Genomic DNA, 27,088 nt, shown 5'->3' with positions numbered 1-27,088 from the left:
GCGGGGAAAAAAAATTAATTGAAAAATACCGACGGCGAGAGGCGGCGCGAGGGCGCCTCACGAGACCGGGGAAAGAAGCGAAATGGGCACCGGCGCGCGATGGTGACGCCTTTGGACCCAAAGCTGCGTTTAGAGTGTTGGCCTCCTTTTTCGCACTCCCTTGCGTGCGAAGTAACGAATGCAATCGCGCGAAGCCGCTCAGGCCATTCGACTGCTACCAGATTTTTATGTCGCTGTCTCGAGCGAGGGGCTGGCGAACGAAAACGAGCAAAAGCGCTCGGTATACCTTTTTACTAAAGCGCCAGAGATTTACAAATTTAAAAAGTAATAATAAAAAAAAAAATAGAAAGAACAATTAGTTCAGAATTATTGTATCTAACGATGCAAATTGCGAGATTGCATTAAGCTTCGCGTAAAAGATTCACGCGAGAATAAAAGCCCTATGTAGCTGGAGCCGAAGAGCGATAACGTCGTAATCGAATTGATTCCGAAATCGGGAGAGCCCAATTCGCTCGTTTGACAAGGATGTAACTCGATCCCCATGCCGGCAATTTGTCTCGGCGCACGTTCACGCGAATCCGATTCCGAGCCCCCTCGGTCCAGGATAGAGGGAGGAAAACGCGCCGCGTACGGTCGTTCGCCATCTTCGTGGCGTCGAGCTGTTGCCTTTTTGCATCGTCGCTGTAATTTAATTTACGTCGCGGTAAGAGCCGAAAGAGCCACGGCACCGGCGCTATCGACACGTCAAACGTAAACACATGCAGATTAGATATTTTCCTACGATATGACGCCGGGTAAAGGATTCACCATCACGCGCGAAGTCGAACCGTGGCGGCGATGGTTACACAGCGGCATCGCGCACGTGCACACACACGAAGAGCACGGGTCTATTAGCCACCACCTACCCCTAACCCGCGCTCCGCATGCTTCGCCTATCTGCATGACGATATCGCCGAGTGCTATGGCCGAATGTAAGCGGATATTGGCTATACATATTTATAGGAGCGCGCTGCTACCGGCTCTTGTGACCGCGTTCGTTCAGTTCGTTCGTTTCCAGTACCGCCCTTTGCCATCAACATTTTGTTCCACTTTCACACACACACGGGCACGCATACACGCATATTTTATCTCTCTCTCTCTCTCTTTCTCTCTCTGTCTCTCTCTCTCAAACGTCCACCCTCGCTTCTTCTCTTTCTCTCGTTTAAACCCGGCCACCGTATACGTCTCTCGGTTTCTGCGTCTCCGTTTCGCCTCTTTTTCGCCGACTCTTCGCCGGCCACGTTCAACTCGCATTGTCGTCTTCGTCGCTCTTGTCGGTGTCGTTGCTAAAGTGCGGCCTGAGCACCGGCGAAAGGGCACAAGGGGAGACGAGAGGGGGAACGGGGGGTATAGAATCCTTTGTCCAGCGGAGAGAACCTCCGTCACACGGAAAAATATTTGCGTTATTATCTATTACCTCGAGCGGAAAATTGAAATTTTCCGTCGCAGTGGGACGGCGCTCCGGGGACGTACTAATGACAACAATTCACGTCCCGCGACGAACTATACGTTTAATTTTTATTAAATGCAACGCAATTGAATTACAGTGTTGGCTGATACCGTGCGACGTGACGGTGTAATGGTAGGTGCGCATCCCGTTAATATTGCAGTAAGTCATTTCGCGTTTTAATCGCGATCGAGCCCGCGCACCCCTCGTACGTTTCTTTTATTTAAACTCTCGCTCTTTTCGATTTTTTTACCTCGTAATTTTTTAATTTTTTAAAATCGTTTTTTATTTTTTTTTTTAGTTTACCGTCACTCTACGTTTTGCAATATTTAAATTCGCGGCATAATTTTTATCGAACGTAAAAAATATTTTACAGTTCACCGCCGCGGAGAAGAACAGGTGCGATTAAATCGCGTTGCAGTAGCGCGGTAACTTTATGGCGCAAGGTGGACAATCGCGAAAGCAAAAGCGCGTCTCTAAATCGCGCCCGATGGCACGAGGTTTTTCTTCGACACGGAGGGCCGAGAGCGCAGGCATGCTCCTCGCCAATTTGCAAGGTGCAACTCGCCGCGGTCGCATTAGTCAAGGTGCCCTATCGCCTCGTAACCATCGCGTAACGGTATGCGCCAGCAGGCGATTGCGATTCGTTCGCGTTCTCCTTCGTTTTGATCGCGATGACGTTAATGATCTGCTTAATTACAGCGTGACGCGGCGAAAGAAACGCAGGCGACGCGGCCAGCCGAATGATTTTCCCGCAATAACGTATAGACCGCCACTTAATGATGATAGCATAGGTCGATAATACCCGAAGGATAGTTAACCGAGCGAATTAATTAAGCGAAATTTGCAGAGACAAAAAGGTAGAAGTAGAAGATTCTTTTTTTTTTTTTAATATTAAAACACGGTAATTATATATAATTAAAATATAAAAAGAATGAATTAAAATGTTGAGAGAAAACGAAAAGATACGTAGAAACAATCGCGATCGACACGATCTCTGATTTTAGCACGGAATTTGGCACGGTGCTTTCGTCGCGACCGCAAAGCTCTCGCGCGACGTCTCTCCCGTACTCCACGCTCTCCTCCCCACAGAGAGACGCTTTTCTCGTTCGTTTGACTTCGGACGCAAATTCTTAGCTGGCACGCGTGACCGATGTGCGACGCGCGATGTTCTGACGAGCCCCAATGCACGCGTCCTCGTTACATGTCCCACACGTTTCACAGTACGTCTCACGGCGTCGTCGTGTTACGAGAAATCTGCCTCTTTCCTTCCTCGTACGCGTGTGCGGGTGAAACTACGTGAAAGCAGACATCAATCGGTGAGCACCCCTCCGTTGAAATTATTTCCGTCACTTGACACCTTTTAATTGTTTCACGACGACTAACGTTAATCTGAGAACTCGAAGACAGCTTCGCGCTCGAGGTATTCGCGGAAAGTCCGCGACTATCATACCCCGAAGAATTCGATGACCGGCCAAGAATTCGCCGCTACACCTTCGCGAAATTACATCCTGCTTCTAGGAACGATAGGCATCATAATGACGCGCGTCTTACGCCATTACAATTAGCCGCAGCGGAGAAGCGAGTTCGACGGTACGCTCGGTTCGCGCGAGCTCGTTACGCGTCTCACGCGTGTCCTCGCCATCAGATCTGCCTCGCGCGAAATCAGTCTCACCCATGTGCCTCCGCTAATGCCTAACAGTAGCCGTTCCTTCGCCACGTAAAGTCCGCGACGCGTGTGCGCGCGTGTGCGTGAATAGCGTGGACGAGGTGCGCGAGCGCGCGCGCTCCCCGCGCAGTAATTAATGCGATAATTATTAGCACGAAAAGATCGTATCTGCGGCCGGTCTTTTCTTCGGTGGTTTTTCTGCCGGCGGATTTTCTTGTCCCCGCTACGCGGGGCCACCGAACTCCGTTGCACCCGATGCTCCCCGATGGGCGCCTCGACGGCCCCCGCGTAGAAGTTAACGCCCGAGCGCAGGTGAACGCGAAGAGATTGGAAGGGACGGAAGCGAAAAAGGACACACACGTGCACGCTCCACGAAACGATGAAATCAATTCCGACATGTGTGCCTCTGCTTTCTCCGGCTCCAACACACAACGATCGTTCGGAAACGCTCCACGCGGCCGTGGACATCGAAATTGGACGTAACGTTCTTTGCCTTCTGCTATTTGTGCAAGAGGCAACGGATCAGAGCGCATTGAAAATCGCCCGAAGCGCATTTCACGGTTTCTTCACTAATAATTCCGCTTGCGAACGGCACATAAATTCGTTGAGGCACGCATCCTTCGTGGAATCAATATTGCGTGATTTAGGCGGATTTTTATCACGATCCCTTATCTCCATCACGTCTAGGAATAAAAAAAAATATATAAAAAAAAGTCGCGTTACAAAAATAACGTTTGTTTGCGAAAGGGTACTGATTAATACTTTGATCTTATTATTAAATTAATTGTCAACCGCGTGTGGGCTACGATATTTCGCTGCGTCATCGCCTACTGGTACACTTGGGTCGCCTTAACTGCCGGACAGTCCGCGCATTCTAGCTCTTACACGTGCACGGGAAAAGCATGATGGAACATGTACGCTAGGTGTTTACACGCGTGATTAGATCCCCGAGAGTTTCAGGTTGGCACGCGGACCGTCTCGCCGTCGTGCGAGACCGCGTCGATGGAATAAAACGGGGCCGCGGACGTACGGATTTTCGGAAGATTCCACGACCGGACTCGCGTAGTCGAACAGCCACTGTTACGGAGTTAATTGAAAGTAACGTAGCGTTACCGCTGCAGCTAAATTACAATAGAAGGTACGCGGACGAGGCGCTCCCTCGGCCGCATTCTTAATGCGGTTGATTTTTCTTCCCGTTAATTGCGCCGGCGAGATAGCCGATTATATTTCCCGGCAATAAAATCGTGCTCATTCACGCTCGGTTTTACATGCGCGAGAGACTCGCTCGCGATGAAAATCAACTTATTGTCCAAATTGATGCAACGCTCCGTGCCGCGTCTCGGCGCGTGATGCGGGAAACCAATTAATAAGTAACGATTAAAAAAAAAAGAAAAAAAAAAGCGAACAAATTTAGACACGGCCATTATTCAAACGCACCTCGCCGTTGTTTAAGTTAATTGCTCTACGCACGTGGTAAAAGCGATTCAATCGTGATTGTTCTCTAAAATAATTGAAACGCGTCGAGTAAGAGTACACTTCGTGCGCTTATAATACGCTAATAGACTTCGGTAGGAAAAGCGATAAGAGAAACCGCGTGTACGAATATTTTTAGTAAACGTCGTCGAGGCGATCGCGGCGCATTGACAAGAAAAACTGTAATCGCTCATCGAAAGTCGAGAGAAATGTATTCTTTCAAATATGCCTGAAATGTAAGACGTGGCTAATTGTAGTGGAATTATTAATGGATTGCTAAGTGTTACCGAGTGCTCTCTCACAATTGCGATTCCCGTCGCAGAAATAAAAGGCGTAGTCCCGTGGCCCCACGCCCTACAAATAATCCCACGGGAATCGCACTTGCATCTAGTTAATCACGCGGTTCGGTGGCGGGCTCGCGTTGCCAAGATTCCTTGTCGCGAGGCGGCCGTATTGCTTCCCAATAAAATCAGATCGCTCCGCCCCGTGGTTATTTCGAACGGGCCGCATTAATTTTATCTACAATGTTTCTCCTCTACTGACCGCTGGCATTACTCCACGGTGACGTGAATAAATGTCGCCGCGACTCGCGCCGGCACCCAAAGCGCGGTAACAATAACAAAAAGCAGAACAGAACGGCGGTGCTGGTCGGTGAGGGGGGAAAAGATCGGCGGCGGCTCCTCCTCGTCGAATCGCGATTCGAAGAAAATTTCGCCGCGGCTTTAATTGCCGTCATCTTTCACAGGCGAGAGCAACAATGTCTGCGCACGTCTGTAAAAAGGCCAACGTATCCGGCTCCATTCTTCGCGGACGCGAAAGGCGATACCGTATACCGGCTGTAAACGTAACGCGCTGCACGCGCGTCCCGGGAGTATCAAAAGGGGACTTATTATTGATGGCGTATTGAAACGGTATGAGCACGGTGATAAAACGCGATGGGCCCACGGCGCCGTGGAGGTCCCCACTTAACGTCCGACGTTATATACGAGCGGGAAAGGGGGCTGCGGGAACCGGGCGAGAAGCCGAGTGCAGTCGCGGGGGTCGGAATCGACGGATCGTTTTCTTTCTCTTCGCTGCCCGGCTACATTGTACTCGAGAGCCATGAGAAGGCTCTATAAAAATTATTAGCGATGCTTTAATGAGGAATTATGAGTCGCTCTCGTCCCTTTTTTTTTTTTTTTAATATTTTTCCCGAGACATTCTGTAAGATATCATTCTTTTACGAACGGCGTTTTATGTTTCAAAAGGTAATCGAGATTACGTTCTTTAGATATTATTTGTAATGCGCGCAGAGTCGTACGCGACTGTAATCCGATGTAGAATATTTATATCGAACGATATTTTTCCTATTAAGTTTTCCCAAGTCAGCCTGCTCCACCTTAGCCCTTCGACAATGTCGCAACACGTATATACGCGCTTGCAACATCGAAGCTTAATCAAGCGAAATTTATAAATGTGTTTATTCTATATATACATATTCGTTCATTAGCTAATCCAGATAAATAGGAACCAGCCAGAGAGCTTTTACTTATTAATATTAATTACAATATGTAATCAAGGATAATAGCTTCATTAATATTAATCGGTACCGTAATACATTTACCTTTACTAATATTAACACGCGTATTTGTAAACCGCGGCGTGCTTACGCTCAACGCGTGTATTTTTAATAATGATAAAAAGTTCATTGTCGCTTCGACAACACATCGGCGAGCATTATTTCGTTCTTCAGGCGCACAGCCGGCAGAATTTTCGTTAACTCAGCGATTACGATTTTAAGATGTGTCATCCTGCAACGCACTTTTCGGTGATCATCCAGAATAGGAAAAAAAAAAAAATAATAATTACAGAGTCCCGACCACACCGGAGAGACAATACATCCACACGAACACCGTCAGCGGTGGTCCGTAAATTAAGCAATTTGCTAATGATATTCTCACGTGGCTCGTATTTCAGTCTCCCGTCTCGGGCATCGCGGCTATTAATGCCGGTGCTACATCAGACGAGATCCTCCGCCCTCAGCGCACATAGGCCCCTTTTAAAAAAGACGGGACCCCCTTGCAGCTTGCGCTCTACATCGCGAACGGCGCCAACAATCGATTTTATTCTCAGCATCGTGGTACCAAAGTTTAAAATCGCATCGATTTGTATTAAATCAGTCGTGACATTTCATTGAAGCTTCAGAATTTTATCTGAAGATAAGATACGCTTATTCAATTTGTTATTTTTTTTTTTTTTAATTTAATTTAATTTTTTTCTTATGACGTGCAATGGAAATTTTATTTTTCTTCGTTATTGACGCAATAAAAAAATTTACATCGACATGTGAGCTCCTGCGCAAACAAACACGTGGTACTTTATTTTTCATAGGGCCCAGGCGAGAGAAACCGGGCCTTTATCCCTCTTATATTCTTGGTCCACGAATTATATCCGACACCAAGCCGATTTCGCGCACAGGTGTGGTCTGTATCGTGGGCTACCTTCTCGACTAATTACTTTGCTTACTTTATCCAAGGTATATATAATTTTTTGCTTTTTTCCGAGACCGAGAGATTTCCGCCTTTCGTGGTGTTTCTGTTCTCAGTAGAACTGCGTTAAAACGAACGAGTACATCCGAGCGCGCTGAGCGAGCTTAACTTTAACGTGGTCCGCGGTCCTCGTTTTATTTCAACCGGATTATTTCCGTCGTATTTCAGATTGGGATTTGGGTACCATCGCCCCTTTGTATTAATAACGACCCCCTCTCGCGTATCTCCCACGCTAGCGTAACCTATTCTCTCCCTGAACAACGATCCCTTGTGTTTTTGTTTATAGCCATCCTGTACGACGAGGGTACGTCTAAATCTTAGGATTACGAACGAGTGTCAGGCGACTACCCTTCGCTTTTGTCTCGTTTTACGATTGCGCCATCGCGCTGGAATGAAGGAAAGAAGATAATTTTTGTAAAGCAATCTCCTCGAGGCGAGGCACGGCCGAGGATGGACCGCGTAGGTCGGCGCTGATTTACGGATTCTACGCCCGAGACGAATCCAGCCGCGCAAATCTTGCAATTGCCTCGCGATAACGTGCGCGCGCTCGCGACGAGAAATTTATTGCTGACTCAGCGACGAACGTCGCCGAGTCGTTGTGATGTATTACTGGCACGGCGATGGCGGTAATAAGTGATGATAAATTGTATCGCGCCGCCAATTTGATGGGCATTCTAAGTCTTTAGACGGCGTAACGTATTGGGAATTATTGTTGCGATACCAATTCCATTTCTTACGCTTGATTTTAGATACTAAGTAATTTTGATAAGCAAAAAGTAGTACTTCTCGGTACCGAACGGTACGTAGTAGGACGCGGTGTATGTATAGACGAAGATATACTCTCGCGAAACGGCGAGCGAGGCCAAGACAACGAGAACACATTAGGGGTATTTCTCGTTCGGTTATTGTTCGAGGTATGATTGGAACCTCCGCGGCTCCGAGAGACTCGAGGTCGAAGGTGAGGGTTAATGAATGAATCGCCGGATATTCACGGTGCAGCCACAAAGGAGCCAAGTTGAGCCACCACGAAGGCAAGACCTTCCCTTAATTAATATAGATTACTTCTAATTGTATATTTATCTATTAATTTATATTAACCTAGGCATATACGCGGAGGAGAGAAGGGCCACTGAGTACCAAATGTCTTCGACCCGCTGATTCGGTTTAATCGGCCGAAGGGTTGCATAAATTGATTGATGCCTCATTCTCTACTCATCTCGCTTTATCCTCGGCTTTCTTTCTTCAGAAAGGTTTTCACATCGCCGCTTTCCTCTTGCAATTATAGATCTTTCTCATCAATCTTAACTCGGTCGAATATTTAGAAAAAAACTTTCTAAGGATTATTTGCACACATCCGCGGCGTTTTTACTTGCTCATTAAATCATCATGGATTTTTCTGCCTTAATTCTCAAGAGTTAAGATTTCTCTGTGCTCGGTTTTATAACAGATATAAAATATCATTACCTACTATATTATTATGAACATACAACTACGCTACATGCAATTTAATTCTTCCTTAATCCCTCTCTCTGTTTTCTCCTTCTTATTAAAATTTTTCAAGTAATTAGCCGAGAACAAAATAACCAAAGTTCCGTCAAACAAGTTCGGTTGCGTTACCACAAAAAAGAAAAAGAAAAAAAAAATCGGAGGGTTCTAACAATGGAAACGGCACACTGATATCGACCATTCCGCTTCCCGCGGCAGAGGAGATTTAAAAACGAAAGCTGCGACTTATCTTCGGCCTCTGATTGAATGGCTCCGCCGGAGGCACTCCGCGAGAAAGAAGGAAGGGACGGTGAGAACACACGTCCCTTTTTCGGCTGATTCAAGGGCGCGACGGTACGCGGCATTTGATATCTGAAATCCCCAATATTTTTAAAAGCACGGAGGTTTGCGCGAGTACTACCTATCCTTTCCTCTTTCTTTATCTCGCTCGTTCTCTTCGCCCGCAACAACAGGCCGGGAGGGAAGCTGGAGGAGGACGAGCTCTTGAGAGAAGCCGCCGTCTCACCCGCCGGCTTCAAAGGCGTCGGCGCCTTTCCGCTGCCATTAAAATACGAATAATAATTATAAGTGCGACGGCGTAGTGATCAGTCTGCTCGCGCACGAAGCGATCGTCCGTATCAGCAGTGGCAGCATCCCCTCGGCGACCTGGCGTCCCTCGTCTTTCCCGGCTTTACGCTCTTCTTTCTCCGGCGCCCCGTTCCCTCTGCTCTTTTGCCGGCCATTAATCCCTTTTCTTCTGCCGGCTGCAACGACACCGCCATCGGCGAAACGTTATCCCGCGGTCCCCGTTCTCGTGAATTTATGGATGAGTACCGAGGCGAAGTCATATCGTTATCTGCCGCATGGTCTTCACGAATGGACGGCGATACGCTGAAGTTCTGCGGTTCTGCTTACGTGCCCGTACGACACCGAGGGTATGCTCGCACATTGCCGTGTGTGCATGAGCGCGCGTGGCTCTTTCGAAGCGGACGCAAGTGCGTGCGTGCGTGCGTGCGTTTCTCTGTGCGCGTCGGGCGCATTAAAGAGGTGAAACGTACGTGCGACTGTCACCGCCAATGGGTTTAAGTGTATAAGAATTTAATTTGTTCGGTTATGCGTGCCGCGCTCGCCGATTATTGCCCGCCCGAAACGAGCACTTATTCGACGAGGGCCGTAAAGCGGCCGTTCGCGAAGGTTTCTTCGCGATTATGGCTAATACGAGATGCGTATGGATATCTCGACGACCCGTGATGCGAGACTTTAAAGGTACCTCTCTTTATAGCGCGCGTCGATAAAAAGTCGAAGATGACTGGAGCGCCGGAAGTTAAACCACGGCTTTTAATAGTGAAAATCCGTAGGGATTTCCTAAAGGACATCTGCCTGCACGCTGTCGGAGATCGAATTGTCGAAAAGGTCGCCGTGGAAAAATTCTCGCGAAACAAAGCATCGAGCGTTACGCGCGTCTTAACGATAATCTCGGTGGACGATGCGTATCTGGAAAAACGTCGCTATTAACGTGCGTGCGTGCCTGGGGTACGAGCATCGTTTGGCCGTGGCGACTTTACGAAAGCCTTGATTTCCAGGAAATAGAAAATGTATCTTCTCTTAACTGATTAAGTGTACTATAATTTAGAGCGGCACTTAGCAGTGTGCGCGATATAATTTCTGCGCGACGCACACCGACAAGTCCGAAGTAATTCCAGCCGGCCAAGGCGAGGGAAGGAGGCAGAATCCTTAAAGGCATATCCACACGCCTAGAAGTGTCGCCCGAGCGAGCGTCGGCCGTGCGATTGCTCGTTAGCGTGGCCACGGCCCCGTGTCTGTCACGAAATCGCTGATTATCATCGTTCAAGGAAACCGCCGACGCTACCCGCTACATCGCCCCCTTAATTCTCATATAGCAGCCATCGCGGCCATTACTTACTTATTCCACGGCCTGCTAGTCTTAGAAAAAGCATCACCCACTGGCGCAGGTAGCAATATTGCCCTTGGTCTCGTTCCGCGGACATTTATAAACTCACTCGAAACGTGTTCTTAAGAATCGCGTTCTGAAGAATATTTTTGGAGCCTTAAAGATTTTTTTTTTTTTTACTGTTATTAATGGACTCGGTAAATGCAAAAATAAAACCGTAAAAATTAAAAGGTACGCGATACGTGCAAATTATTAAAAAAAAAAAAGTAAATTGATTCAACGCGTGAAATCGCAGCTGGCAAGTCTCCGAACTTGCGACAGCGATATCTTTCAATTACTTTTAATTATAATTAAGAGTTTATTTATGAATGCCTCGTTCGTATCACATCCTGTTTCTGGATTCGTGATTACTCACGAAAATTACTACTGGTTGTTAAATTGGATACGAATAAAAGACTGTTACGCTGTTGGCCACGTTCGGCGAGCGTAATGCGTTCACACATCGGTTGTCGCTTGTGCACGTGTGAACACGGCGACACAACCCGGAATCAGGAAAGACGCTTATTATTTCAAGGTTCGGTTCGTCTGCGCATCGAATAATCAGACGAGATGCGTTATTCGAGATAAGCTTGTAGAAAAGGTAGGCGTTTAGAAGACTGAAGGGGAGAGCGCGGAGGGAAACGACTAGAATTAATTTTGTTGGACTGCCATTGTCTATATTCCCGCAATTTTTTTTTTATTTCTTAATAATTTTCTGCAATAAAAAATTTTCTATAAAGAACTATTTAAAAATGTAAGACAACGAATAGTAATTAATTCAAGATACGTTAATTTGCAACGAAGCGATACTTTTCAAGTTACTTTTAAGAACTTTTATTATTATTAAAAAGACTAAAAAGAAATTACCGAAATAACCCTTTCGTAAACCGTAAAAATACTTTCCTTGCTTCGTCACGTATTGCATAGATAAATCCATGCGAAGGAAAGCAATGCGATCTAACAGAAAGCTACTGAAACTTTAATAGGTTTCACGGGTTTGGCTCGGTCTCTCGGCAGCGGTTCGATGTTAATTCGGCCAAAAGTTCAGACGAACAAATTGGCGAGATCAACCGCTAGAAGAAGCTGGAGCAAGAAGTTAATCCTCGCAGGAACCAGACGAGGCTTAAGTCCAAAGGCAAGGTCGAAGGATTTCTGTTGATCGATCGAGGGATCGAGTCGCATCGGCCTTTCATTCCGCCGGGCACTTTCAGCCGCTTTCCACGGTAATGCGTGAATGGATCACTAAACCGAGTGTCATCCTGCTTAATTTGTCGAGCCGAATTTCGCGCTAGTTCGTTACATTGATACGAGGTAACTTTAGTGAACGTAATTAATAAATATCTTGCGTCTTTCTCGTCTTAAGAGTATAAAAATCTAATGAATAACGAATTTGTTTCTAGCCAATAAATCTCTGTGGCGCATATATATATATTTTTTAAGGCGTCCACAACCGAGCCAGATATATAATAGTCGTACATGTTCTTTTGTTACCGCTCTCTATTCCCGTGGTAGACCGTTTCTTTTTCTTCCCAATAAATACCTTGAGCGAACAAAGCAAAACTCAGGATTAATACCCTGTAATAGCAAAGAGTTTCTCGTCATCGTTTCCTACTATTACTCTAGTTCCCTATATCAACGACCGCGGTAATTGTGACGAATCTCTACTCCCACCTCGGCGTTTCTTGTCCGGCGGATTAAAGTGTGTAATTTAGGCGAGCGACATTCGCGGGATTGTCTATCAGGACGCAAAGGCGACGCGATCGCGGTGCGCTTTCTCACCGCCGCCGGAAGTGCGTGTATCCGCGCAGGGGGCACCGTTAAAATGTAGAAAACGCACGGGAGGCCGGGCGCGAGAGGAAGACGGAGATACATCTCCCGCTGCTTTAATTCCATGAATAAAGCACGGGAGAACGGGGCAGGGACCCGCGGCATAAATGAGCGCATCGGGGGCGACTAATGCATAGGATTATCGAGTCTTCCCATGCCCCACATCGGTCATTACGGAATAACAGTAATTATTAATATGCGAGCTTCATAGGTATCTCTTTCTCCGAGTATTGTCAGACACCGCCGGTTCCTGCTGTGGTCCTCTCGCCCCTTTCTTCCTCTCGCCTTTATCTCTCTCTCTCTCTCTCTTTCATGTGTGCCTTTAAAATTCTGCCGCCCGTTCGCCACAGTATCTATTCTCTCTGCCGTACCCCTCCGACCTCGCCGCTTCTCACGTCAACGCGTACGATATTCGCCGGGAAAGAAAGAGACATTCGATGAGAGCGGATGCGGAGGGACAGTTGCGTGCGACATAGCTCTGTATTGTTGCGTTTCGCTCCGTCCTCGACAGCGACGATAAGTACCAGGCTGAGCACCAGGTAGTACATTGATACCGGTACTGTCTCGCGAGCTACGACACGATCTCGTAGGCAGGAGCGCACACGATGCGTATGTAAGGACATCGAGGTTAGGCCAGGTCGGGTTACCCAACTGCACAGGAATGTCAAGAGAAACCATAACGTTATAATTTATCGCCGTGCACGCTATCGTGACCGTCTTCCATGGCGCCGCGCGTCGGTGGGAGGGAAGACTCGTTTCTTATCGTTCAAAAGGACCGAATGCCGCGACGGGATTCATTTCCAGTCTGCCGTTTTATCTAATTTTAAACGTCGAGCGATGGAACGATTGCAATTTACAAAAACTATAGAGAATACTCGATCGGTCTCGAGATACGATCAGTCAAACGTTATTTCGATCGAATCAAGCTCGTGCGAATTCTAAATGCCGTCCCGTTCGAGCCCGAGCCGAATTGTTACTCTTATTGTTAGTCATTTCTGAATAAACGCTGAAAATATTGCGCCAGGTGATTAAAGAATTTTCGTCCGCGGGACAAAATTTCCCTTCATTAACGTCGGCGAGGCCCATCATTAACATTGACCAATGATCACAGAGCGGTGGTAACGCACACATTCTTGCGGACATGCCGCGCGTAGAGCGTTCGCGTTATTGGAGAACGCTTGAACCGTAACGACCATAGCCAAACCGCATACGGTTATGGGACGAAAGAACGATGCGCGTACCGCATGCCATTGCACGGTAGCGTAGACAGGCCTATGCCGATGCGAGCCTCACGGCCGCGCGGGGACATGTGATGCATGCACGCGTATGCGTGCACGCACGTCGAGCGTTTCCCACCGTTAATTTATGTGCGCGTACGCCTCATTGTAGGCGCGTAGCTGTATTTGTATCGCGGACCGGGCTATGATCCGCGACCACAGATCGTGACTTCTGTGGGAAACTCGAAGGAAAGTAATAACCGACAAGACGCGTCTTACCCGGCGCATCCGCGATGTTTACGCTGTCGTACTCAGATTGTGTCGTGCCTAGCTTTGAGTAAACGAAGGGAGGAAGCTTGATACGCGCCGCCTCGATCACGAATTCAATGCGATCATGCGATATACCCCGTGCGAAAAGCCTAGATCCGCCGATAAGGCTGTAAAAGCATCTCCGCGATATACAATTTCAGACCGAGTGGAAAATATAATTACTTTCGAATTGTTAATTATAAATATAATTGACTTGATTACATTTATTTTTAGAAATATTATAAAATTATGATCGAGTCTAAATGTAACTATCTTCTTTTTCTTTTTTCTTTTTTAATGTACATTTAAAGTTATTAAACTCCATTTCTCGGCATTTAATTTTTCTCTCTTATATAAAGTTTGCGTATTGATAATAAATAGAGCGCACCTGTCTCGTTTTACAAAGGCGATCGGCTGGGTCGGCATGGAAAAAAGAGGATGTTCTTTACAGGTTGTGGCTCACCCCTGTCGCGCGGCTCAATTCGCGTACCCGCCACGTTTATGTCCGCTTTGCCCCAAACACGCCATAAAATCAAGCCCCTCCGCAGTTGTCGACGGTTTCCTATGCGAATGTGGAACGAGAGCCATATTCTCCCCGCGATGTGGAGAGAAAGAGGAGAACGGGAGCGAAAAAAAAGGGGGAAAAGGAAAAGAAGAGAGAAAGAGAGAGAAAAAAAAACGCGTTAGATCCCGGCGGGCGTGCAAAATCCACCCCCGACCTGTCCCCCCAAACCAACGTGCGTTCGGCGTTCAACAAGTGTATCGGCGTAAAAAAAAGGATGCGCCCCGGCCATTATCGGTGAAATTGGGAATCAATAGCCCATGAAGGGATGGGGCTCTGCTCTCGCACCGAACGACTCTCTGCCTTCCGTCGCGCATATACGTGCAGATACGCGTGTAGGTAGTTTTTATTGTACGTCTCCCTTTACCGGAGCGCGAGATAATTCGATTGTCGCCTGCCGTGTTAAAAAAAAAGAAAAAAAAAACGCGCGTATGCGGAAGGGCGCTGAATAAAATCTCGGCAACGATTCAGGAAGGTGCACATAGACGACTTGCTATAGGTATTAATTGATTGTGTGGAAGCTCGTAGAGCACGTCTCTTTGTATAAGCAATATGCTCCCGTGCAAGCAATTTTCCCAGTTCCTTTTTTTCTTTTTTCTTTTTAAACTTTGAATAAATGAGTTTAATAAGAGTATTATTTAAATACAGAACAATATATAAATATAAAGAAGGTAATATACAGATATATGTATAAGAGAAAGAAAGAGAGACAAGTGTAATTTGAAATATAAATAAAAAAAAGTATGAATGGCTCTTTATAACGACTTAGTTGGGTAAACTAGCGCGCTATATAAAAGTTCAAGCCGGAAACGGTGCCACGGAAAATACTCAAAGTGAACTTGATTCAGGCGACACCGATATCTGCCGCCATGTATATATATTCTTATCGCCACTCCCGACAGGTTGGAGCGCTGATGCAACAATGAACGCCTAAATAAATGCCGATTTACGGGCTCGCGCAGTGACACGTATCGTAAAATTCTGTTTGCCCCCCGAAGAAAGAAAGAGAAAAGAGAGGCGAGGGAAGAGAATCGCCTCGTACGTACAATGCATGCTTGGCTCGTAAAACTCGCGCCTTCTTTCGACGATTCTCACCCTGCTCCCTGTTATTTTCTGACTTTATTGCGGCACTGCCGCGGCTGCACCGTTTGCAGAGTTTCGTTTGCACCGTCGAAGGATAAGGCGGCCGCATAAAAATCGGCCGAGCGCTGGCTGGCGCACCAGGTGGAGACAATGTTTCTATTGTGGCCACCTGTAATCAGCAACACTCTCCCCCGGGCGTCGGGTTCCGCCAGGTGCTTTTCCCGAAACTGATAAGTCTGTTAATTTCTTTATGGCTTTACACTTGCGCGGTCCTACGCAAACAACAGCCTACTCCACGCACAATAACGTTGTTCTTCTTAAATCTGATCACATCAAATGTGAAAGGTGTACGCGATGTATTTGGATGTCGCGATTTGTCCCGCGGGGTTGACATTATCGTGCTATTTATTTTTTTTTTCTTTTTATTTTTTTTCTTTCTATTTCCGTCGACGTGATTTAAGTCATTTTGACACGAGTAACGCTCTTGTATAAAAATCAGAATGTCTCACGGGAAAATAAACGAAATTTAACTTTATTCGAGCATGTAAAATATTTATGTCACTTTTAAAAAAGAAATTTCTTTCTTGAAAACGTTAGAAAAAAAAAGGATATGATAAATATTAACGAGAGATAAAAATAATTAGAAAATTTTTAAGACGTGCCATCATCGTCATTGCGCTTCAACATCAAAGCCATCGGCATCTTCAAATCTTTACTTTTCATCAGGGAGAGATCCAACGGGCGAGCGACGGTGAAGAGCGGTATCGCCGGTACTCTAAGTACGTAGAGCTTGTATTTAAAACATCCTTCCCGCGAAATACCGATATAGGTGAGTTCTCGTCGTAAGGGGACGACTCGAGGTACGAGAGGATAGAACCTTCTGGTTTCCCAGCCGGTGGATGCTTGGGGGTTGCCGAGCGTACGCGAGAATTTGCTACCCCGCCAACCCTTGCTGCTGGCAAGAGGTATGCCTTTGGCCTTTGTCATTTAATATCGGTGCCGGTATGCAAGGACTCAGGGTAAGGAAGCCTCGGGTGATCGCTTTGATGGCTGGGCGGTCCATTCGCGAATTTATGGTAAGTTAACTCCCCGCTCTCCCCCGGCTTTGACCTCTTCCAGCGACTAGGCAAGTCACCGCAAGTCGGAGAAACCCCAATTTCAATCGAAGATGCTCCGATTGCACGGATACAATTTCAATGAAACAGCTCGAGATGCGCGCTTGCCTTGATTCTCTCAAATTTTGAACTGCGACCCGGCTAATTTAAAGTAATCCAATATACACTAAGCTGCGAAAGTTCGTGTACACTGATTTGAACTAGACAAATTAACGAGCGTCTCGAATAGCAGAATAGTTTGTCAAATGATTATCGCATCGCAAATATATCTGAGAATCTTAATAAAATATTTAACTAAATTAATTCGAGCTTAATATTCCTATTTTAAAAGGGAGAGAGAGGAGGATTATAATCGCCGAATACGAGAAATAAAAAATTGAAAAACGGCAAAAGTAACAAATACGACGAGAGTACCGACGAAAGTGTTGGCGAAACTTGGAAGAAAAATAAAGGGCGAGGCTGTGCGCAAGAGCTGTAAAGGAGAGCCCTATCTTTCGAATCCTGCAAGCAGATATCTGCCGTAATTACTAATAAGTTTTCGACACGAAATGAGGTGAGGAAAAGGGAGAGGGTTAATCCGAAAGTACGACCGAAAGGGGTTCGGAGTTACTTCTGATACCTAGCAGACGGAAAACCCGGTGGGGCCAATAAGGCTCGGGAGAGAAACGGATGTTGCGAGGATCGGACCGAGGGCAAAAGAGAAAGGGAGACAGTGAGAGGAAAAGAGATGAATTCCTCCCTTTTCCATCGAGAAGTCGGATGGCTGAAAGCAGTTAAAGATTCGCGATGTCTTTTCGATTCCGCGCCGAGATATTCGTAATTACTGTTTGTGTTTCTCTTCGTCGACGGCCGTATTTATCCCCTTGAAGCCCGACCCTCCGCCGACGGTGCCGATGTCGTATCTTTCGAACTCTTCCAGCCAACCCCAGCCGGCATCGTTCTTCTGGTCCTTAAATCCTAACGAAGATACCCCCGATTCACGATCTCTCCCTCGCGCCCGGCCTTTCGTATGCCGAGGAAGTAGCCCGCTTTTCCGATTCCTCCCGTTAACATTGATTCTTATCGCGGCTTGAGTGCGCGGCTGAAAGAGAGACAAACTGAGGCTCTCCGAAAGGGTAATGGCTTGGCCTAAGGACGAAGCGAAAACGCTTTCAATTCGATGCATCTGATTTATCACTATGCCATTACAAAATGCCTTTAGCGAATTTCGAATTCAATTATTTAAAGCAAAGTGTTAGAATATTCATGACTGTAAATTGCAAGCTAATTAAATTTTTTTTTTTTAATTTTAATTAATCTGATTATTAAATCTTAAGTATAAACGCGCAAACTTTATTTTAAAAAATTTCAGAACTTGAGCAAAAAAATATTAAAAAAAAAAAAAAATAAAAGTAGTAGAGAAGTGCCAAAGATATCGTCAAGGCTATAGCTTCCGGCGTGACAACCGGCGGAGGGTGTAATTGATGGTAGCCGTTAAAATTAGGCGGTGGAATCAATCAATATTTTACGATCTTTAATAATCGCCTGACCGCTCGCTCTGTGACACGTTAACTGCGGCGCACCGTTATATAGTGCTGCACAGGATCGTTCATCATCGAGCCCGGCTACAAAGTAATCGTTGAGCCTACGCGAAGGTAACGAATGTGGAATTTATGTACAATGTCTTAATCCGCCGACTCGTTCTTCGCGCGACTTAAAAATACTGGGGGAGTTTTCCAATTAAAATTTAATTTCCGCAGTAAAATCGTATTTTTTGTAGTTGCACACGTTTGAGGTAGTACATTTTTAATTACGCCGATACAGCCTCAGATTAACGCGTTTCGGAAGCGTTGTGCTCGAAAAAGATTTTATCGGCTTGTACTTGCGCTACAAATGTACAATGTGACATTTAATAAAGAAATTACACGTTACATTCAAGGCGTAGACGGTGCGCTAAGCGGCAGTCTGAATTTTAAAGAAACGTAATACTTTGTACGTGTCAGATATATAATGTGATGTGATGTAGTCGCGTTTGAAATATCTCTCGGAAATTAAGTGAATTGAGCGCGCGTTGAAGCGGCAGTTAACTCGTCATATTGCTCTCTCGTAGGTCGGCGTTATTCCTTGGACTCTATTCTCGCTGAAAGATAAACGTGATCATACGTGGACAACTTTGAGACAGTAAAACGCCGCGTGGCCTCGGAAGGGCCTTTAGATAGCCGAAAGACCCTCGTTTGCTACTACGACGCTTCGAGCGGTAATGTTTTCCTTCCCGAGCGGGCTGGTTGATTTATTTTATTGCTTTTGGCCTAACGTTCGGCGTTTATTTCGTCGAATTACAAGAAAAGGGTTGCTCGCGCCAGTCGCTAAAAGGCTCCATCCCTCGCCCCGCCGCGTCTTTAAGTCCACAAACTTATGCCATTCCCAGTTATAATTTATCGAAGATGCTCGGGACGCCGAGATGGCATAGGCGAGAAGCTCGAGAGTAAAAATGTAAAAAGTGAACACGTAAGGTACGCACGGGGGAGGGCAAGAGCTCGTTAAAAAATCGCGGAGATTTCTTTCGGGTGGTCGCAGAAAATCACATCTCTCTTGGTTCGATCTCGATGAAGTTGTCGGGATTGAAACGACGGATCCGAAAGTGAAAATAAGCGAATTTGCCTAGCGGGATTAATTGGGATATCTGCGAAGCCGGAGGAATCGATGTTCATCCCGGCGGGTAGGGAAAGAGGAGTTCTCTCCGCAGGCATCGTTCGCCATCTTAATGTTTGCGATGGTGTTACGGTTGTGGGGTTGCTATGATAATTGTAATGAACGCCTCGAGATTCCGCGAGCCCATCTGCGCCCACGCGCCTCGATCTCTCCCTCCCCGGCGTTCGCTTCGAGAGGCGGTAACGCGAGCGAGCGAGCAGCGTTCTCTGTACAAACTCGGGAGCTCTTAAGTACCGAACTTGTTCGAATTGATTTAAGTGCTGAATGCTAAATCAACCGAAGGGCCCACCCTACCGGCCGGCGAGAAAGACGGCGGAGAGAACGGGAAAGAGACGCGAGACGGTAAATTTACGAGTCGCGCGCGGCGTCTCGCGTTTACGTGCAGTATCCTCTTCGCTATACGGAGAATCGACCCGGCGATGTCGACCCCTCGGTGTAATCAGTATTTCGCGTGGATCAGATGCAGTTTAATGTAAAGGTAGGCGGTGTAACTAGCCTTTGTTCTCCTGGAGGCTTCCGGAGGACAGATAATCGGAGATGTATAGTCTCGCCGAGGTAATTAGTTAAGCGTGTAAAACAGCACCCGGCGAGGATACGCGCGATTATTTATATCGCGGCGTGCAAATAATGCCGGTAATAAAAGCGCGAGGGGGACGTGGGCCATTTGCATCTTGGATTAAGCATATTTAAAAAAAAAAATTATAATAAATAAATTAAAAAAGACGGAACGGTGACGTTATACTTGTACTTTCGCAACGATCCGTCCTAGAGGAAGCAAAACGTTATCAATGTATACCGTACGTTTATCTGCTCGGCAGCATTTACTTACAAGAAGACTGCATTGCATCCTAACGCTAGATATTGATTGCTAAAATTTGAAGTATATCGTAATGGTGTAATAAATTGTATCGTGAGATTACGCGAAATTTATTTGAGGCAGCGAGCTGCGTAACTACGCTCCGCGATCCGTAATTTATAACCGAAGTTCATATTGTGCCTGTGAACGTAATTATCCCGTGATAATTACTTAATTTTCCACAGTCTCCTGGCTTATGGCATACTTTTATGAAACGATGCACTCGGACGAGAGGGTGAAACCAATCTTGAAGTTAACATGCTTCAGACTTTGCAACGAGTTTTGCGATAAATTTGACAGAAACTTTATAGCGACTTCGAACATGCCGGTACACCACCCGATGCTTCGAGTACATAACATCTTGTAAATTACACGTTACTTGACGATAACGTTGCGCCGACAGTTTTTCTCCCTTCAATCTCGAAAACGCCTCGTGCCGTATAATATTTATACATAATTTTCGTTGATGAAAATTTCGCTTATGAAAAGAAACCAGTGAGAGTAATTGAAGAAGTGAAAAAAGAACATTTACATGTTCAAGTATGCAAATTGAAAAAATTAATGATTCCGAAATGTACGCATAATTAATTATTAATTAATATCATCGTGTAAAACAACCGCGTCTAGGATTAATTTTCGAAAACAATGATCACGGTCGAGGATCGAGTTAAAACTACTTCCAAGGGTCTCTTAAACCTTTACTTTTCTTCCTCTCGACTTTTTCTTCGCTCTTTCCTTCGCGCACCGGCGATGCGAACAAACGCGGACATCCGCGATGACGCACACGCGTCCATCGCGTTTTATTGCACATTGCTCCGGCTCCGAGAGCAGCTCGCAGGAGCGGGCAATATTCATAAATTAGGAGTATCGTTGAAAGGGAAGCACCGGGAAGGGAAAAGAGTCCTCGAAGCGTATGTATTCGGTGAACGTAATCACTGCTCGGTTATGTTACCTCGCATATATAGGCATCTGCGCGCGTTAGCTTGTTGAGCAATGACGTCGGATTTTTTTTCTCTTCCTTCTTTTTTTTCTTTTTTTTTTTCGTGTAGATCTTATCCGCGAAGATCCGTACGAATCCGGTTGAGAGTGTGAGAACGTTCGCGGGGACAGGTAATAGCCGTGGCAGCGTTCGCCCGTGACAACCGTTCGTCAACGAGGCGCGCTTTCGTGATGCGACGAACGAATTGCGAGATTTCTTGGCGAGAGGCGGACACCTGTCGCGGTAACTATCGCGGTAGCCCTTGCTTCCGATGAACGGGCGATGCGAAAGAAAGCGACTGCTGGAATAAAGGAAACGAGCGGTGACTCCTGTCTCGCACGGCGGCCCTTTCCAAATACGCGTGTAACACTTCGCGCGCGGAGAAAGTGTACCGATTCAGTCCCACGTGAGTTGTCGTCGTGATAATTATCGCGGCGCGTATTTTGAAGCTGGTTGCACGCGATGCCCATCAGCATATAATATCCCTTTCTTTTTTACAACATAGCAGAAAGGTGCGCGCTGCAATTTTATAATCGCGCACTTCGTATAAAGTATACCGCTAATTAAGCTCGAGATTAAAACTCTGTTCAGATAAAGCTTCGATAAAACGTGGTTGAATTTTATTGCCTCACGCGCGTCCCTCACGTCGCTGAGAACACAAGGTTAATGGAAATAGTACCTCGCTCCGTGCATTCGAGTGTCATTCGATAAGTCTTTATCGCTACCGTTGCATCGTCGTTTCCTGGTAAGGAGAATCTCCGCAGGTGGCTGTTACTGTTCCTAGAGGCCGACCGACGAAATGATTGAAATATGTCCGCGGCACGAGGTAAGGGCACGAGTCTGTAATATTATCCTTATACGGCGGCAGCGTAAATCCGCGCGCGACGAGAAGAAGCTGCCCCAGCGACGTTAATTTGTGAACGATTACAGGCACCTGGTGCGTGCACCGGCAGTGCTTACAGGTCGCTAACTGGGCCCCGGGAGACAAAGACACGCGAGAAAGTCTCGGGGATGCGGCGGCCATCGCACATTCTTTCCTCAGGCGCGGATTTAACCGTGGCAGCGCGCGTCGGTGTTTTCCTCCGTATCTCTGTGAAGGTCGCCGACACGTCGTTGGTATCGGTGCGAAACTACACCAAGAGCACTTGGGACGGCAATTTCCACAAGGTTAATTTTCTAAACCGCCGATAACGAAGCGCGCAGAAACGATTCGGTTATTAGAACCTCAATGCGTTAAATTTCAATAATTTTAATTAATGTCAAATTTAACGCTCAAACAAATAAAGTGATGTAATAGCGATCGAATTTTGGCCGGCACAGGTCTTTCGAAAGTAACTTTGAATAAGAATGAAGTACAAGCTTCAAAAGTTTTCTCGAACGTTTTATAACATACGAAAATAGCCGCTTAGAAAGATGAGAATGAACTGCTACTTGAATACGGGAAAACAAAGAATTTAGGCGAGATGCCAGCGAATGCGATCGTCATAGCACTTTGGATGATTGCGATTAATTAATTTTACTCCGAGCCGAGACACTTAGTTTCCGTTCGTTTAAGCTCGTTAATACGCTACCCTCCGCCTGTCTCTCTTTCTCTTTCCCCATCCATCTCCTTCTCCGTCCTCGCGTCCGTCTCTCTTTCTCCTCCTTCAACGCTGCAGAAACAACTCACTCGGTTTACGCCGTACATGTAAATTCATCTGCGCCAGTTGGCCTGTCACGGAGAACGACCTCCGCTCGTGACCGATCTACCCACCATGCTCCTCGACCGTAAAGGGCTTTCTGAAATTTGAAACTATCCGTCGCGAAAGAAACGTTGCTATTCGGGAATCACTTATTCTGGGTTACTCGGACCTAGCTAACTATTGCGCGCTGCAATATCCCTCATCAATACATTTCCGATCAGGGAGAAACCTTCTTTAGCAGCCCACTGTTCTGCGCACCGCGGTGTAATTTTTATTTTTTTTTTTTTTTTTTTTTTTTTTAATTAACGCGAGTTGATTCGGCGGACAATCATTTTCAACAATGATCTCTGAGACAAGAAATCTTACGATCTGACACGCATTAAATTCAAAGCAACAGTGGTCGGTAAACTTCGACTACCCGCCGTTAGCAACGCAGGTCGTCTAATAAAATTAATGACAAGGACCGGCTCTCCTCTCCCCGGTGACTAGAGCCGTGGGAAGTCGTTCGCGGGTCGTCGCCGGCAACGCGTCGACGGCGACGTTTGCCGACGTGCATTTACCTGAACGGCTTCTTCTTCTCACCTCGAAACCGCTCGTAAAAGTTTGCCGGCACGATGTACCTACGCGATGATAATTGTCGAGATTAGAGAACGACGAGAAGCCCAATGTTCTCTCCCTCTTTTGAGCCAGTTAAAAGTAACGGCGCTTATTCGCCGGGTCCGTGCTGATGATTCAAAATCTCGGCGTTCAGCGGAATTCAAAACCGGTGTGACAGGTGCGGTGCTTTTGGCCTCGTAATTACTTATAATTTTTAATGAGGTTTATGGAACGGCTTCGCGGCACACGAAGCGAATGCGTAATGAAGAGATACCATCGATGAAAAATTCTCGCCGTGTACTTTTGCCACGTTCGCACTTCTGCATTTAACTTAGAATTGGCGCTTAGCAAATCGTGACGCAAAAAAAAAAAAAAACAGAAAAAAAGAAAAAAAAAATTGCCTCGTGAGTTTGCTCCTCTTCGACTCAGGTTTAAAGAACGGATAATGGTTTGTCGGGCCGGGAACAGGTACCTCGGATCGTTTAGACTGATTAGAGAGAAGGACTTTGTCGGCGAGCGATATGAAAAGTGTCGCGATAAGACATTACAATTATAACGACACGCGTACTCGCGCGTCTCGCGTTTGGATTGCCGCGGGCGGTCCAGGTACTTAGAAACCAATGACGGATCCCGCGACAGTTCACACGAGCGGAGCGCAGCAGTCGCCGTACAATTTCTTCGCACGAGGAAGTTATGCGCTCGCGGCTTATGAGAATCGCGATACGTAAATGACGGCCGGAGCATTACATAAAATGGAAGTTTAATTGAAGCCAAACAATAATGCGATGTGCGCGGAACCATGCGGGTCAGGAATGGCATTCGTTATGTGTCTTTGCGGCTCTCACTCCCTCGCCCTCCGCTTCCTCTCCCCTCGCACGTCTCTCTTCTGCAATATCCTCCCGCGCTCGTCGCGTTCCCTCATTCTCGTCTGCCGCGTCTCCGTGTCGAACGTATTAAATTTCATATATCGCCTCTCCCTTCGCGAGGCCCACACTCCCACGATTCGCAATTGCTCGCATTCCCCGCAATCTAGAAATCTAGATCGCTATTAATTTTATATCCTTCTCCTCTCAAGACCCTCCCGCCCTTCCCTCCCCGGCCTGTCCCCGCGCTCCGTTTCGTCGCCGAGCAGCCGGCGCGCTTGCACAATTGTGCATTAGCGAGATGTTGCTCTCGGAGCTGCGGAGTAATCGTTACTAAAATCGTCGAAGGTTTATCTGATTTTCTTGGAGCGAGCTGGGGAAATTGTGGCCCCACCACGTAGCGGCGATGCTTTCGTTGTTGCTTCGTTACGTAAACGCGTGAATCAGAGCGACAAGCGAGCCGAATATAAAATCTGCTTCGAGCAACCGCTGACGAACGGTGTCGCGCATTTTACTTCACGTCAGTGAATATAAATTGCGATATAAATTTTCGAGGCGCGCCATAAATCATAAACAAAATGTGCAAAATAATTATTGCCCGGAAATATAATCGCGTAGCATCAATTCTAATTAATTTCTAGTAATATCACGATGATTAAATAACCGAATCGTTAATACGTTGCATACCAGCATCGTTTCGGGCATCGGATTCGGACTCCAAACGGTTTCTGGCATCGGGATCTTTAGAAAACGATGAGTCGCGCGAGATATAAGTTTCCTCGGCGATGTCAAATCGAAAGGGATATGCTCCAGCGGAACGAGGCTGGAAACGAAGTAACTTTAGCCATCTGCAGAGCCTTAATTAATGGGATATCTTACTGTTCCACTTCTTTCTGCCGCGCTGGCGTGCTAGCCGATTAAGCCGATTCGCTTGAATATGTATATTTCTCACGATGCATGATCGACAAAGTAGTTACAATCGGTATTCGTTATCGCGCCACGCCCGAGTTGGTCTCCGCGCACTCCACGTATAATTATTAAATTTTCCTAGGGCTAATAAATACGTCGAAATACACATCTGTGACCATCAGAAGAACATCGACGCGTTACGCTGAAATACCGCGCAAGAAAACGAAACAAGATCAATGCGTCGAGTTACTTAATTAGTTGCGGTTAATTGGATAACAGGTTTTAAATGTCCTGCCGATTAACAAGGACGCCGAAGGCAGCTGAAGGGAACCGTTTTTATTGATAATCGCTCTAATACATTATATCGTACTGATCACCCGGACCTGATGATTTTAACATACGCGTACGTGTGTCCAAAGTTATTTTAATATTTTATTTTATATAAAAAAAAAAAAAATTGTTTTAATTACATGCTCGCTCATTACTCGCGCGAAAATCATTACATATTTCACTCGAAAGTATATTCTATTTCTAAGATTTATAAAGCACGTATAAATTCTGAGTTATTTGTTAATAAAACATTTCCACGCTGTACAAATACTAATCTTTCAGTCCGTACGTGCAGCAACAACGGGGAAATCGCAGTATCGCGAGTGTCGTTCTTGAGGGCTTCAAATTAATTTATATATATGTTCAACAATTTAATCTGCGTATCTACAAGCGAGCGGCTTCTCTCAACATTTTCTCTTAATTATGCTTACTTTTGGTTCATGCAAAAAGGTCTATAAACAAAGTAAGCTCGACCATGTTACCGCTTGCTTTAATTCGGAAGATGGATTTTCTCTCTGCGAATAGATATTTTGTTCAGCTCCGCGTCAGCAGTTCGTATTGCGAATTTGGTATATTTAATTTTTATTGCTATAAAAGTAAGCGAAATTGGCAAGAAAAGTCGCATCGATGAAAAATTATGTCTTTATTCTTTCCAGATCCGAGAGCAGCGGCCGATCGAATGAGAAGAAAAGATGAGTAACGCGGGACAAGGCAAAGGAGACGGATAAAGAACGATTGAGAGAAAACGAGCGGAGGAAACCGGCGGGAGGACAAAGATAGAGACTCGAGAGAGAAGCGCATACGCATGCATACAATGGTGCAGAAACGACCGTCCGGCCAAGGATGCATTTTATAGGTCCGATGCCTTTTATAGTCCGCAGGACTGCTGGCGGCTCTAAAGAGACTGCTACGATGAGGAATCCCGTGCAATTAAACGCTTATTGCTTGCATATCTTCGAATCGATCCGCCACTAAAATGAGTATCGGCGCGGGTAGTAAAAGCTCCTAGATAACCGGCTGACCACCGACCGCGCGCGTCCGATTCTCAAATTTTGAAGCAACGGCCAGAAAGTTGTATTATCCTGCCGAAAAACGCGGTTGAGTGGACAACGTCGAAACGAGCGACGGCTAGTTTCATCTTTAGATTCAGAAAAAAAAAAAAGAAGAAAAAAGTAACTCGGCGCGCAATGCCAAAGAATTTTTTTTTTTTTGTAATTTTAATCTGATTGTATTTCTTCAAATAAAAATTATACTATTGTACTGTGGAATTTTTTTTCCTTTTATTTAAAAGAGAAAACCTTTTTGCGTCAAAAGTCTTCGTTGTCGTTCAAATCCATTACTACTTGGCGGAGGATCGCAGGAACGAGAGCGGCCGAAAAGGACTGTAAATATTTTCCCGGCGAAGCTATTCCAGACGAAGTTGATTTTATGATTTTATGGGTTCAATTTTATGAAGCTGTCGATTAGATTCGCGGT

The 27,088-nt window shown here is 46.1% G+C and overlaps 1 long non-coding RNA gene across 1 annotated transcript; it reads left to right on the top strand.

Annotated features, from left to right (window-relative positions):
* The first annotated feature begins 1,362 nt into the window (after nucleotides 1-1,362).
* LOC139106362 (uncharacterized) lies at nucleotides 1,363-26,880 on the top strand. The gene is made up of 2 exons (XR_011546340.1): nucleotides 1,363-2,805; nucleotides 26,269-26,880. It is a non-coding gene; the product is annotated as an uncharacterized lncRNA (long non-coding RNA).
* The last annotated feature ends 208 nt before the right edge of the window (nucleotides 26,881-27,088 follow it).

This window comes from Cardiocondyla obscurior, linkage group LG11, assembly GCF_019399895.1.
Source record: "Cardiocondyla obscurior isolate alpha-2009 linkage group LG11, Cobs3.1, whole genome shotgun sequence".
In the NCBI taxonomy this organism is placed as follows: domain Eukaryota; kingdom Metazoa; phylum Arthropoda; class Insecta; order Hymenoptera; family Formicidae; genus Cardiocondyla; species Cardiocondyla obscurior.
The sequence above is the reverse complement of the archived record's forward strand: the minus strand, read 5'-3'. Positions and strand labels throughout refer to the sequence as shown.